Source organism: Lissotriton helveticus, chromosome 11 (assembly GCF_964261635.1).
Source record: "Lissotriton helveticus chromosome 11, aLisHel1.1, whole genome shotgun sequence".
Classification (NCBI taxonomy): Eukaryota; Metazoa; Chordata; class Amphibia; order Caudata; family Salamandridae; genus Lissotriton; species Lissotriton helveticus.
This window is the reverse complement of record NC_136072.1, coordinates 124,959,048-124,974,355: the sequence shown is the minus strand read 5'-3', so window position 1 is coordinate 124,974,355 and position 15,308 is coordinate 124,959,048. Positions and strand designations below refer to the sequence as shown.

The 15,308-nt window shown below is 46.7% G+C and overlaps 1 protein-coding gene across 4 annotated transcripts in view; it reads left to right on the top strand.

Annotated features, from left to right (window-relative positions):
- The window catches only part of MCF2L2 (MCF.2 cell line derived transforming sequence-like 2), a 2,082,183-nt gene that overhangs the window by 1,041,848 nt on the left and 1,025,027 nt on the right, over positions 1-15,308 (top strand). The window lies entirely within an intron of this gene.

Sequence of the window (15,308 nt, the reverse complement as noted above, 5' to 3'; positions counted from 1 at the left end):
GGGGAGTGTGCGTCTTCAGAGATCATTGACGCCGCAGTGGATGTAGCAGCTACAGGCTTCAGACAATTGGCAGGGGCCGCAGTCCTTCGGAGAGAGGGATGGTTAAAATCTACATCTTTTAGACATGAAGTACAGTCCAAGGTCTTAAACATGCCTTATGATGGCGAGTTCCTATTCGGCTCGCACGTGGATGAAGCTTTGCAGGCCATCAAAAAGGATACTGAAACTGCACGATCTTTGGGCACTCTGCAGTTTCGTAAATCTTCCTTTCGTGGCGCAAGAGGAAGGGGAACTTTCTCCAATAGGGGAGGATATTACCAACAGCGTAACTACACCACTTCTCAAAACACACAGAGGTACCAGCCATACAAGCAACAGCCTTATGGCCAAAGACGTAACTCTTACACACAGCCCCGAGGAAAACCAACATATCGTGGAAGAGATAACACCAACAAGAAGTGAGGTTCACTTCCTGCCGCCAAAGTGTCCCCGCCAAAAACAAATTGGAGGAAGAATATCCCAACATTACTCAAAATGGTCCAAGATTACTACAGACAAATGGGTGCTGGATGTGGTATCCAAGGGACACATTTTAGAATTTGTAAAAACCCCTCCAAATTCTCCTCCAAAAGGGCCGCCCCCAGCACATCTCAAGGAACTCTTCATCCAAATCAATTCCATGATTCGAAAAGGGGCAATCGAGAGAGTACCTCGACACCAGAGAGGGACAGGTTTCTACTCTCGTTTTTTCTTGATACGCAAAAAATCAGGGGAATGGCGCCCAATCCTCGATTTGCGTGCCCTAAACAAATTCATCAAAAAATTAACGTTCAGAATGTTAACACTCCAGGAGATCCTACAGTTTTTGGCAGAAGGGGACCACTTGGCAACACTCGACCTTCAGGATGCCTACTTCCACGTCCCTATCTTCCCCAGACACAGGAAGTTCCTAAGGTTCAGAGTGGCTGGCAGGGATTTCCAATTCAAGGTGCTTCCCTTTGGGCTACGTTCAGCCCCGAGAGTATTCACGAAAATGCTAGCACCCGTAGCGGCGCACCTACGATTGCAGGGAATTCAAATATACCCTTATCTGGACGATTGCCTTATCAAGGCCAATTCCTACGCCACAGCAAACGACCATGTCCAAAAATGCCTTTGCCTCTTTCAAAGCCTGGGGTTTTCAGTGAACTTCGAGAAGTCAGATCTAATTCCATCTCAAAGAAAGTCCTTCTTAGGAGCAACACTGGATTCCAAGCTCGCCCAGGTCTTCATTTCAAACGAAAGGCAGCAAAAGATCAGGACGATGGCCACCACACTCCTCAGAAAAGAGTACGTTTCTGTCCGGAGATTCAAATCTTTCCTAGGGATGATCTCTTCGTGCATCCCTCTCACTCCAAACTGTCGTCTGAGGATGAGACCATTACAAGAGGAGCTCAGTCACCAATGGGTGCAGGTATCGGGGTCCTTCGAGGATCTCATTACACTGACGCCTCGAATGAAGGACACAATCCTGTGGTGGAGTCAGGCACGCAACCTACAAATCGGCTGTGCCTTCCTCGCAGAGGTCCCAAGATTCATCTTGACCACGGATGCCTCCCTAGAAGGTTGGGGCGCTCACCTTCAAGGGATGACGATCAGCGGCAAATGGGACGCTCAACAGAAGAAATGGCACATCAATCTGCTGGAGTTACGAGCCATTTTCCTCGCCCTAAAATCCTTTCTGGCAATCCTACAAGGCTCCACAGTGTTGATTCGAACAGACAACACAACGAGCATGCATTACCTGAACAAGCAGGGGGGCACAAGATCAGCCCGGTTGTCTCAACAGGCTCAAGAGATCTGGACTTGGGCTCTGGATCACGACATCAACTTGTCAGCGGTGCATGTTCCGGGAGTAGCCAATGTATTGGCAGATTCGCTGAGCAGATCCAAGAACAGCACTCACGAATGGGAACTGCATCAGCCGGCGCTGGATCGGATCTTCCAGAGATGGGGTCTCCCCGATCTGGACCTGTTTGCAACTTCTCAGAACAAGAAATGTACTCACTTTGCGAGCTGGATTCCCCACAGGGACTCTTGCGGGGACGCTCTCTCACTCAATTGGGAACGGATCTTTGCCTACGCCTTCCCGCCAATTCCACTCATACCCAAGGTCATCAAGAAAATGAGAAAGCAACCGTGTCGAATTATCCTGATTGCTCCACGGTGGCCACGACAATATTGGTTCACGCAGCTTCTCCTTCTATCAGAATGCGAGCCAATCCAACTGCCCAGAATTCCACACCTTCTAACAATCCAAGAAGGCAAGGTGTTTCATCCAGACCCTCAATCTCTGAAATTATCGGCTTGGCTCCTCAACACCACGAATTTGCGCACTTGAACATTCCACAAGACTGTCAGGAAGTCCTGGCCAATGCTAGGGCGCCTTCCACAAACAAAACTTACACACTAAAGTGGAAACGTTTCTGTGTTTGGTGCCAAACTACGAATTTGCATCCAATGACTGCGAAGCCAGAAGAGATATTACCCTTCTTTCTGCAGCTCGCTAAATCAGGTTTGGCGCACTCAACACTCAAAGTGTTCTTAGCCGCCATATCACGATACCGTCAGGACGGTAAGACTTCTCTATACTCCTCAAGGATAATACAACAATTCTTTAAAGGCTTATTTCGTATGTTTCCACCTGTACGCCGGCCACCTCCATCTTGGCATTTAAATATAGTCCTAGCACAGCTTCTTCGCCATCCCTTTGAGCCTATTCATAAGGTCGATCTCAAGTTCATCACTTGGAAGGTTGCATTGCTGCTGGCACTAACATCAGCCAGACGAGTGAGTGACATGCAAGCATTCACCATTAAGCCACCATTCTTGCAATTCACACCTGACTCTGTGGTACTACGCACCAACCCGAAGTACATGCCCAAAGTACCATCGGATTTCCATCTCAATGAGCCTGTGATACTTAAGACATTTTTTCCCAATCCGCAGTCACCAGCTGAGCGGACTTTACACACATTAGACATTAAGAGATGCCTTAAATTTTATCTTTCAAGAACAGCTGCCATCAGGAAGACGGATCAGCTATTCGTGGCATATGGCAGACCAAGACAAGGGTGTGCTGTTTCAAAACAGACTATCGCCAGGTGGGTCTCATCCACGATAGGGTTATGCCATCAACAAGCAGGTAAACCCTTACAGACCTTACCTAGAGCCCATTCTACAAGAGCAGTCTCCTCTTCAACTGCGCTATTTGCTGGTGTGCCTCTCCCGCATATTTGCAGAGCAGCAACATGGTCCAGCAGGCACACATTCACGAGGCATTACTGTCTGGATTCTTCAAGCGACACCGATGCCTCGGTGGGGAGAGCAGTCCTGCGAAATCTGTTTCAGTAAGGTGAGCCTCTGGTGTTCTCTCCCACCTCCTTTCCACTCTTTACGCTTTCTTATGATGTTGCATTGCTTTCTGTTTATGCATGATAACTATGTTTTGGCGTATAAGAGCGACATATTGTGTTACTGCTAACTACTCGGATTCAGGCATGTGAATCTATGAAAGACACCCCAAATACTGGAGAAGAACAATAGTTACTTACCTGTAATCTGTGGTTCTCCAGTATTGGTGTCTTTCATAGATTCACATGCACCCACCCACCTCCCCTCAGAGTCTCACCCAGACTGTTACGATATAGCTCTATATACTCTGGTACACTCCAGTGCTACAAAAATCTGACAGCCTGGGTCTCTGGGGAGAATACCTAGGTGGGAGCTGTGGCCTTATTGGCTGCAGTTTGGTCTAACATAATGACTTGGATGGTCACTAATGTGGAAGTTTTTTCATTGGTAGCTGAGGCTACTTCACTTCCTGGTTTATTGTAACTGTTATTTGCTATGTACAAATGGCTTATTACTGCTTTTTTATATACCGTGGGACTCCTACTCCGACGACGGGGAATGATTCAGGCATGTGAATCTATGAAAGACACCAATACTGGAGAACCACAGATTACAGGTAAGTAACTATTGTTCTTCACATCCTTTGCTGTGCACCCCGCCACAAATTTGTTCCACCTGCAGGTGTATAGAGTTTTAGTGGAGGGACGCCTGGCTGCCAAGATAACATCACAGACTTCGGGAAGCAGGTCGAAAGACGTCAACTGCCACCGTTCAATCTCCACGCAAGGAGGTGGAGGCTGGACAGTTTCGGGTGGAGAACCCTCCCATGCTGCTGGAACAGAAGATCCTCCTGAAGAGGCAGAGTAGCTCAGGATACCATACTCTTCGAGCCCAGTCCGGAGCCACAAGAATAACTTGGGCCCGGTCGCGCTTGATCTTCTTCAGCACTGTGGGTAGAAGTGGTATAGGCGGAAAGGCGTATAGTAGACCGCAACTCCACTCGCGGCGAAAAGTGTCGCCTAGCAAGTGCCGTCTTGGAAATTCCAAGGCTCAGAACTGAGGATATTGCGCGTTCTCTTTGGTGGCGAATAGATCGAACCAAGGCACTCCCCACAGCTGAAAGAGACCTTGCGCCATGTTCGAGTGCAGACGCCATTCGTGATCCATGTTGCACCGACGGCGGAGTTCCTCCACCCTGGCGTTCAGAGAACCGGACAGGTGTTGAACCGCCAAGGACATGCCCCGATGTTCCAGCCATGTCCAGAGGTACAGAGCCTCCTGACATGGTGTCCACGACCCCACCCTGCCCTGTTTGTTGCAGTACCACATGGCGGTGTTGTCTGTGAACACCTGCACTACCCTCCCACAACAGAGGGAAGGAATGCCTTCAGTGCAAGTTGGATCACCCAAAGCTGCAGAAGGTTGATAAGGAGCCGGGCCTCCGCCGGAGACCAGAGGGCTCTGAGCTCCACCTCTCCCATGTGGCCGCCCCATCCCAGAAGGGACGCGTCCCATCACCACTGTGCGCTCTAGTTGGGGAAGGGAGAGGGATCTGTCATTGACCCAATCGCGATCAGTGAGCCACCACTGCAATTTTTGTGCAGTGCTCTCCAAGATCTGGACGTGATCAGACAAGTTGCCCCAATGCTGTGCCCACTGCAACTTCAGTGACCATTGGAACTTCAGGTCCCACTGCCGAGCCTGCATATGCCATCTGGCATGATCCACTAGCAGGATGCTGGTGGCCATCAAGCCTAGTAGCCGGAGGGTCATCCTGACAGAAACCAGAGATAGAGGCTGAAAGATAGGAATCATAGCCTGAATATCCCGGACTCGCTGTTTGGAGGGATAAACCCGAAACTGCCCAGAGTCCAGAACTGCTCCGATGAAGCAGAGCTTCTGTGAGGGAATCAGGTGCGACTTCGGCGCGTTGATGGAAAACCCCAGCAAATGCAGGAGATCGGCCGTAGTCTGAAGGTGGGAGATGACCGTCTGGGGCGAGCCCGCCTTCAACAACCAGTTGTCGAGATAGGGCAAGACTGAAACCCCGGATCTGCACAGATGAGCTGCGGACATCACCTTCGTGAACACCAGAGGGGTGCTGGTAATGCCAAAGGGGAGCATGTGGCCCTGCGAACGTGGTGGGGCACCCCTTCCGTGGCCGCAAAAGGAGCGAAAAGCATAAGGCAGAGGTGGCAGAGTGGCTGACATGCCCAAGGACTTGGCCGTAGCCCGGGAGTCTTTAAATCGCTCAAACGCACTGTCTGCTTTATTGCCAAAGAGGCGAATGCCATCAAAGGGCATGCCCAGCAGAGTGTTCTGGACATCCCCTAAGAAGCAAGTTGTCCTCAGCCAGGCGTGGCACCTAAGCCCCACAGTCGTGGAAATCGAACTGCCCAGCGAGTCGGCGGTGTCCAGTCCACAACGTATGGTGAACTTCGCTCGGTCTCTCCCAGCAGCAATAGCCTGGGAGAGGACTGCCTGGGCCTCCTCTGGGCAGTTAGGCAGCACCTGGGCAACCGTGTCCCACAGAGTGGGAATAACGGCACAAGAGGCATGCAGTGTTCACCGATCGCAGCCCTAAGCTGGCAGATGAAAACAGCTTCTTGGATTCCCTATCTGGAGGGGCGGAAGGGAACGTGCTCTGGGAAGTAGAGGCTTGGACAACCAAGCTCTCAGGGGTGGGGTGTTGGTAGGGGAAGAGGGGGTTGCCCGGAGCCAGGCGATGGGCCACGTTCCTTTCCACAGGAGCCCCTATGTGGGGCCTATACTAGGTGCCCAAAAGAATGTCAGACAGTGCTTCATTAAAGGGCAGCAAGGGCTCCAAGAAGGTTGCTGCCGACTGGAGCACTTCTGTCAGGAGGTTAGTCCTGAATGCCACTGTAGGAAGTACGAGGTGGAGGGCCTTGGCCGCCCTACACAACACCACTGCGTAACTGGCTCCCTCCTCCGTAGTGGGAGACAGCATGCCATTGTCCGGTGAGGTGTCGAGACCACTGGCTTCCCCCAAATCCTCTACACAGTCTGGGTCATAAGCACACTCATGTGCTAGAGGGTCCTCAGACCCCTCCCAGTCCTCCCCTTCCTCCGAAGTCTGTGGAACAGTCTGAAAATAAGGAGGAGGGACATAGGGCAAAAAGGGTCCCATCTGAAAGGGCCCCATCTGTGTCGGAAGGCGCCAATTCGGCACCATGTCCGGGTCGGGGCTGAACCTAGGGACAACATCTTGAGGAGTGGGCAACGTTGGTGGTGGTGATGGTGCTGGGGAGGATGGCGCCGGTGGAGGTGTAATTAGGTCAACCGGCGTCGACCGGGGTTCGATCCCAGAGGGTCCTGCGGCATCAGGGCCGGAGCCGCCAGAGCTGCCGGTGATGGAAGGACAGGACCCCCAGTCAGGCCCGCGGGCCCGTAGGCGCACCAGTGGGCCATATCGCCCAAAGAGTCGGGCCATGGCAGCAAGAAACTCTTGCACCTGAGCAGGCGTCTCCGACGATCCCGGAAAAGGTGGGTAGACAGGCAGCGACGTCCCAGGCTCTGCCGGAGCTGCAGGGATGGCACCACCCTCAGCCGTGTCACTTGCCGGGAAGTCGAAGAGTGACAACTTCTTTTTGGAATGCTTTGACTTACCTGACCCCAAGTGCGAAGACTTAGATCCAGGAGAATGATGGTGACCGGTCCCTTGACCTCCCGCGGGACCAGGACCTTCAGCGGCACGGAGCAGACTGCCGGACTTCCAGCAACTTTCGGGACCACTACCGCAAAGTCTTCGGCACCATGGCCCGGCAGTCAGGGCACGACTTGGGGTTGTGGTCGCGCCCCAGGCAGTAGAGACATGCGGTGTGGGTCCGTCACCAACATCTTGCGGAGACAGTCGCCACAGTCCTTGAAGCCAGGCATTGCTACAACACCAGGAGTCGATCGACTCGAAAAGATGAGACAAAAGGCCTCGAAAAACTCAGTCAAAAAGTGACTAGGGGTACTAGCTCTTCCCGGATCTGCGCTTGCTGGCGCGGAAAAAGAAAACAGACGTCAGCGCACGTGGGTGCATCTATGTAGATCCAGCGACATCATCCCGGCACCAACGACGCACGCGGATCCGCACAACAAAGCCTACCGACGCACAGGAGCACTGCTGATGAACTTTCCGGATCCAGTCTGACGCCTGGGGGTAATTCTAAGGTAAGGAATCTATCACTAGGTGTTTCTTTCAGATAAGCGTTCCAATAGCATTAGGTCTATGGCGGAATGGGGGAGGGAGGGGGGGAACACAGCACAAGATTGCCTGTGCCTGGCCTCACTCGGAAACAGGAAGGGGAAAAAAAAAAACACAGGGACAGCACATGGCTTCGAGGCTTTGCGGAGGGCAGGCGTAGGGCTGAAAGAAAGGCTAGGAGCACGATGTGTTTCAAGCCTCATTTAATAGTAAATAAACAATGTATATCTGTCCATGCACAGACATGGACCAGTCTCGCCATGTGCAGCTGAATGTTTAAAACAATTCCAGTTAAAGTACTTTTTAATATGAAAGTAAAATGTGTAATATTCACACCGATACCTTCCATAAAACATAGATTGAGCAGTCACCAGGAGGAGGTAAGCCATTACTGCACAGCGAGACTTTTGTGCTTTGTGTACCTCAAGAATCAATCCTACAGCCAGAACATGCTAAAAGAGGACGCTAACTCTGCCATTCGAAATGTAGAAAACCGTGCATATGCTATTCCCAGTTTGACACTAATTTGCAGGAATGCCAGTATTGTCAGTTTTGGTAATGCAATTACATAATCTAGTATTACTGTACCGAATCAGGCCTTTTGTTGATGAGAATATAGGTGTTGCAATTACCAAACCCAATTCTCCTTTAAAAAAGCCCAAAACCAAACTGACACCCTACTAGAAATAGCCCAAATGACGATCGACTTTAAAAATTGCTAAAAACCTAAACAATATAAACAAAGCGGGAGGCATGGCGAAAGATGTACCCCCAGTACAACTGTGGAATTAAGAGGCGGTGGGAGGGAGGAAAACTGTATTCAAATGTAATTAGCTATGGTGCAGGAACTACACACAGGCAAATAGAAACATAGCAGGAAAAAAAGAAATAAAGTAGTTCCCCAGAGAACAGATCAAGAACTGTAGTGTGATGAGACAGTACTTAGTCCTTGCTGCATGGGAGGAACGGAAGAGAGAAAGGAGGGACAAAGAGGCAGGACTGACCACTCGCAAGCAAGCATTTTTGAAGGACACTGCAACAAACAAATTAAAAGCTGGGGGGATGGCTTGAACCCAACATAAGAAGTTACAATAGGTCTCGAATGCTTGACCTAAAAAGAGCATCAGTCCAACCAGTGTGAAGGAAATTATGTTGAAGCAGAAAATTAAGAGAAGGTGTGCTTTTGATGGGAGTGAGAAAAAGAGTTGCAAGGTAATGTATTGTGAAGCATTTTTCAACCATTGAAGGACATGAGACGGAAGGACACATGTCTAGATTCGAAAGAAAGTGGTGAAAGTGGCTAAATGTTTTAAAAGAAATTTGCAATATGAACTACGATACACCTACATTAAGACTGTATTCTGATCTTTTCCACTCCGCCCACTAGGCACTAGGATATTTGGATCCTTTTTAATCCTGGCTTTTCTGCTAGAACGGTCTGCAATCTTCCATAACTAGAAAAGCTTACGTTGTTCCTTTGCAAATCAGTATGAATTATTCAGATGCAAAAGGTGAACCTAGAAAATGGGATATTTGAAACGAAATTGTTAATTGTTGGCAGAGTCATTGTATTTCTGCTATTCTTGAGACAAATGCTACATTTCGCTATGTATAAACAGAAATGAAAAAAATGAATAGATACCCTTCTACCGAGCACTATCCACAAATTGTTTCTGGGCTGACTAACTTACAAATAAACAAATCCATCTAAGTTTACTTTTCGTAACTGCATTGATTCCATGTCACAATGTATTCTCTGAATTTTCCCTGCCAAGTCTTTTTATAGCATAGTGCCAAGCATCCTCTTATTTTATTTTTTTTATTTCAAAAGTTTATATTAGAAGAAGTTTTTACAAAACAGTACAGAGTAAGCCGATCGAAGGCAACACTGGTAAATGTAAACATACGTAGTTGTTCCCTCTGCATCTTGCTCTGACAAATTAAATGCTATCCAAATAAACAATGTTGTTCAGACAAGCCCATTTCCCCTGTTGCTCTGCCATTTAGCTCTACTCTCAATCCTAAACTGAGCTCGGTTTCAGAATTCCATGCTGACAGTTTTTTTTAAAATTTAGATCTTTCTGGTTGTCAACATGGTTTTCTTTCATCGCATTCACTTTTTTTTATTTAGCTATCTAGAAAAGAGCTGCCAGTGACTCATGACTTTGGGTCTTTCTTAATCTGTGCTTACCTCCCTAGGAGTGTGGAGAAATCAGTAAGGGTCTTATTCTTAGTGGTAAATCCAATCTAACCAGTCCCACTGTACAGTCTTGCAAACATAAAATACGGAGTTTACATCCTTCTCTTTATAGAGTACGGCTTTATTTTGCTGTGGTGGTTATACCTCACACAATCATGATACAAAACCAATGTCAACATTCTAAAAGCTTGGTTTGTTGTTATGAGGCGTTCCTTGTATACCACGGAAGTTCACACTTCTGAACAACCCCACCCCCATTTGATCCTCTGCTTCAATTTTGTTTCTGTCTTGTGATGCTTCTTAGGGTGGAGAGGCTGCCTGACTCAGTTTTTCTGCATCTCTTATCAGATTGTTCTAGATCAGTCATTCGTTCTCGCTCATGAGGTCAGCGTCCACCTGTATTGGCCTACTGCCTTCTAATCAGCATCATTTGGGTTTGCACCCTTCACCAGCTTCCATGTGTTTTTATTTGTCTAAGGTCCTGCTCACCAGGGTTTGATTGGGATCACAATTAGGCCCAGGCACTGCTAAAAAAATAAAATAATAATAATAAATTCAACATTCCTGGATTGTGCCCTTTCATGAAACACCAATTGAGGAGTCCTTATAGAAACGTTTGGCAATTTTAACATTTTATAGCACAGAGCCAGTAACGTGGGTAAAAACTAGAAGCATTGGGTTTTGCCCTGGCGTGCAAGGTGAAATCTAATGGTCCAAGGGCCACAATACCTGATCTTATGGGTATTTTACTATCCTGGCCTGTATGAAAATTACTAAAATCACCCAAATCCAGACTTTTTTCTCCTAATCAGTATGTATTTTAAACAATAAACGTAAGGCAAATGCACTTTATATTGATTTCTAAAGATGCCTTAATGATCCATGACTGATTGTCAAATTAACTAAGGCAGAAAAGCCATGTTAAAAAGGAATAAGCATTTTATAATATATAAAAATTTGTCTTTAATTATCATGCTCTTGCAGAATTTTGAAACATGAACTATGGGCAGTTCTTTTTTTCTAATGCTTTTTGTAGTTTCATATAGTGTGAACTGGTCGCAAGGGCATTGGATCTATTCACATAAGCACCAGTTGGGTTACCGGAGATCACATTTGTTTTACATTTTTTTGCCTCAGGATATTAAGTGATTTGTCCAGAATCACAGGATGTTAAGCTAATGCCAGGATTCCAACATAGTTCCCAAGTTGGCAGTTCTGGTCAAGATAGCCTTCAGCTAGACCTAAGCATACACACTGGCGTCCCCTCCATCCCCCGCCACCTTTTACTCCTTCCAGAGACACCGGGGCTCAGGTGACAACAGCTGGCCTCCAGCAATGCCCCTGCATACGCTCTCCCTCCCTGTCCACCAAGGCCCGAATGTGATGTGATGGGACAGGGGAAAGAGTGCTTTTGGGCTGGGTGAAACCCAAAGAGGGCGAGGCAAGAATGACCCTACAGCCAGAACAACACCTGGTCCCCAGGGAGGTTGCTTTCCAGTCACCCACTCCCTAGACCACTATATCCTTAGGGCTATGGCCTGCCAGAGGGGAAAGGAAGCAAAGAAAGCTTCTGGCCCAGCCTTCGGGTGCACAATGGGGCTGAAGTGAAAATGGCCCAATGGCCATATCACCTGACACTAAACCCCCCCAGCGAGGCTGCTTTACTCTTCCTGTCCCCGCCCCGGTTTGACTGCCCGGTATGGGGAAAGGAACACAGCTTTTGGAGCCCCACAGGGGCTAAGCTGAAGTCTGCGACAGCAGACCTAGTGACGCAAGCCCCCTCCCTGCCAGTGAGCCTGCCTTACAATAATCCTACGGCCTGGCTGGAGAAGATATCAAAGCTTTCTGGGCCAGATGAGGGGGCTTTAAATAAATACATTTTAAAAAAAGGCCCACAGGCGTCACATTTCGGCGCCAGACCATCAGCCAATGGCCAAATGCCCGCCTTCCCAATCCTACTCTGCTGGTCACTAAAGTTTGTCCTCAACTGCCCCTCTGTACCACCTTTCAAATACCTCGCTCTCAGGTGGTTAAATAGCAGGTTTCCAGGTCCGAAACGAAAATGGAGCCAACTACTGGTTTCCCTCTTCCCAATTATTAAAAAGGAAGCAGTTCTTCAACTCGATGCCATTGCTCCAGAACTATGGATTCTTCACTTAACCTCTACTGCGATACCTCCTTTGTCAGACTAGCAGAATCACTTCCATTCACTTCTTGCAAATCTGAACAGCTGTACTTAACCAGTCCTGGAGAACAAAGGTACTCCTGTTGCTCAGTTTGATATGAAGCCATCAACAAGGATTTGGAGGAAGTCCAGAAAAACATAGAAGATTGAGGTTTCAATGGGAGGAATGTTAAATGCATAACCAGTTTCGCTGCATAGGTTTAGTGATCACCATTTTATTCCCTGAACACTCCAGAGGAACTGAAGCTCATGTGCATTTACTTTACGTTCGAGGACTAATCCTGAGTGCAAGAACCATCCAGGAAGTCCTCAAATTTTGAGGAAACTGCTAGCTTCCCAAGATGTCTTGTGAAGAAGGATCTGTACAATATTCCCAGTTCAATTTCGTTAATTGGTTTCAATTTCTACTTCAATGTTGACTGTCCCGGTTAATGACATTTATTTATTAATTAATTTGTGTTTTATAGAGTGCGAATTAGACCAATTAGGGTATCAGAGCGCTTTACAGAAAAACATAGCATTGCATAGACCGGCTTAGAATCAACATGATAGTGACTAGGACTTAACTGCCGTCCCGAATTCTTCTTGTCTGAAGGGGAGTGGAAGGGAGCTTACTGGCTAAAAGCAACGCTACCACAATAAAAGCGGCATCAGGGGAGAAGAAGCTCAGTTTCACAGCCCAGGCTAGGCTTCATGGTCAAATGCTCCACTCCTGTCAAAATGTCAGACCCCACAGTTTATGCAAATTACTGCAAAGAACACTACTATTATATTGAAATGTTCAAATCGCCTATTGCATCCCTGCATCTGAAGCAGAATGTTACTGCTTGGTCTCTCTTAAATACACATGGCAGATGATCATATTTTTATATCTCTAGGTCTCCTCAGACTTCCAATTTATCCTTTGCAACTTGGAGCAAATGCGTCACCCAAAATCTTGTTCAACAATTGATTTCCAAGATTTCAGTCTTATTCCTTTGCACACCCTTGAATTGATGTATACCAAATGTGATCTACCAAAATTCTGAAAAGCTAAGAAATGTGCAAATGTATTTTCCAGTCACCACTCTGAAAGGTTATCCCAGGATAGCTAGGAAATCAAATCTGATCTTCAAAAATCAAAATTGTTGGTTTAACTTGTAGTACATGGTGGCAGCTGTGTGCGGTACTGACTTTTAGAAGCAATTAATTTAATTAAATCTTGGTTATATAAACTCATAACATTAAACAGACTGTAGTTGGTAATTTTGGCAACAGTCCCTGTCCACCAAACCGTTGGCCCTGCTGCTCTAGAATTAGAGGCGGATCGTGGTTTTTGCCAGCAGTGGGTCTGCTGGCTCATACAGCAGAAAACTTACTGACTGACTTTGGGCTGGCTGTGTAAATGCAACAGACCGTCTGATTTTTCGGTTTATGACTGCAAAGAAAATACAGTTGCCACAAACAGACTACCAAAACCCTGGGAAAACCTCCCAGGGTGTCAGGGTCATTAATATTTTGTTTCACAAAAACAAACTCATACTTTGGGAGTGTTTTTTATAAAACAAAAAAAGTTTGCCAAGCAGCTGCATGAAACGTGGCACTGCTCAGCAAACTTTTAGTGTCTTCAGAGGAGGTTCAACATGTTCCTTTGAAGTCACAGATCTCTCCCAGGCAGACAGATCGTATAAGAACCGTGGTAGTCCACCAAGGGAACCAGAGGTTATCATGTCCAGTGGAGAGTACATTCCATACATTGGTTAGCTCTTTAAAAAAGTGGAGAATACTAAATGGGTTGCAAACATGCATCAGGGGATTTGATGAAGGATCATATCCATGAATCTAAAGTGCTGGAAAGGATTTGTTCTCCAAAAAGTTGAATTGGTCCTCATCCCTTTCTGGAGTCTAGATATTTGGGAAGGAGCTCTGTAGTGGTACAGCTATTTAGCCTTCTTACCCGTTTGAGCAGACAACTGTTCTTAGGAATTAGGCTTCTCTGAATTACTGATGTTTAATATGACAATCTTTTGCATACTTTCTTCAACACTATGGTCCACAAAAATATCCTTTTATGCTAATGAAGCTTTGCTGCTGTACTCCGAGGTGAGCTATGCCAAAGTGCTGTGCTGTATGTGGACTGTAAGAGTTTGGATTCAGCTTGTACAATTAGCTAGCCATAGATGATCAACTTACTCCAAGTTCTCTTGCCCCCAACACCCACGCTCTCTCTAGCCAGTGGGTCTTTTTTCAAGTAATCTACAGAGGATAAACTGCACTACAGGGACACGGACTCATTTTGGGTGTGTGGGCTCAGTTGTTTCAGAGGACAGATGAATGTTTAAGATACTGCTGTTCTGCGAAGCTTTTGTTTTGGATACACCCAAACCTGGTTGATTTCTTAGGGCATGGCTTACCGAGATCTAGAACAGTGTGCACAGAGCAAAGACCAATCTATCACCATAGATTTTGTGACTGAATCTTGTCAGTTTAATCAGGTTTGCTCTGCTGCAGCTAGCTTTGAACATTTATTTCAAAAGGGTAAAATCCTGTAAGTACTTCAGTATGGGGTCTCACGCGTTTGTGCTACACTTGCATTGTAAATATTAAATGACAATACAGAGTTTATTTTTCCCTCCAGGGCAAACAAATGTCAGAGTTGACTAGCACATTTACGTTTGCCTAAGGGTGCTAAAGTGCAAGAGCTTGGGGCACATTGAACGAAATATATATATATATATATATATATATATATATATATATATATATATATATATATATATATATATATATATATTTTTGGGTCCCATGATTATACCTGGAGTCTAATCGAAATATATCAAACAAAAGTGAATTTAGGAATTCCCGCATATGCTCAAGGCCAGCGCCTGATCGAGAGGAAAATCCATTTAATTTCTGCTACCTACATGTGGGGCTATGGATTACTTGCACGTGTGTAGTGCACACTGGGAACCGGGCAGGCTCTGACAGCAATGGTAGAGTCAGACTAAACCTACAAACACGTCAGTACGGGGGCCGTTCCTCCAGACACTTTTGAGACGAATGGGTATAAAAGGTACGTTTTAATAAAGAACCATTTCCTTCGTTCCTCTGCACAACTTCAGTATATGTGGAGTTACAGTAGTAAATAAGCGCTTCGTGGAAGTCAGTGGTTGGACCGTGCAAGGATAATTCTGGAATGTTGGGATGAGTCTCCCGCACCCCCTGCAAAGGTATTTTAATTTCACTTTCATGGTCCTTGAAGTAAGTACTCAGGATTACGGACAAAAAGTTTAAAATGGGCGCAATCAATAAGACTTATTTGATGGCATGCAATTCTA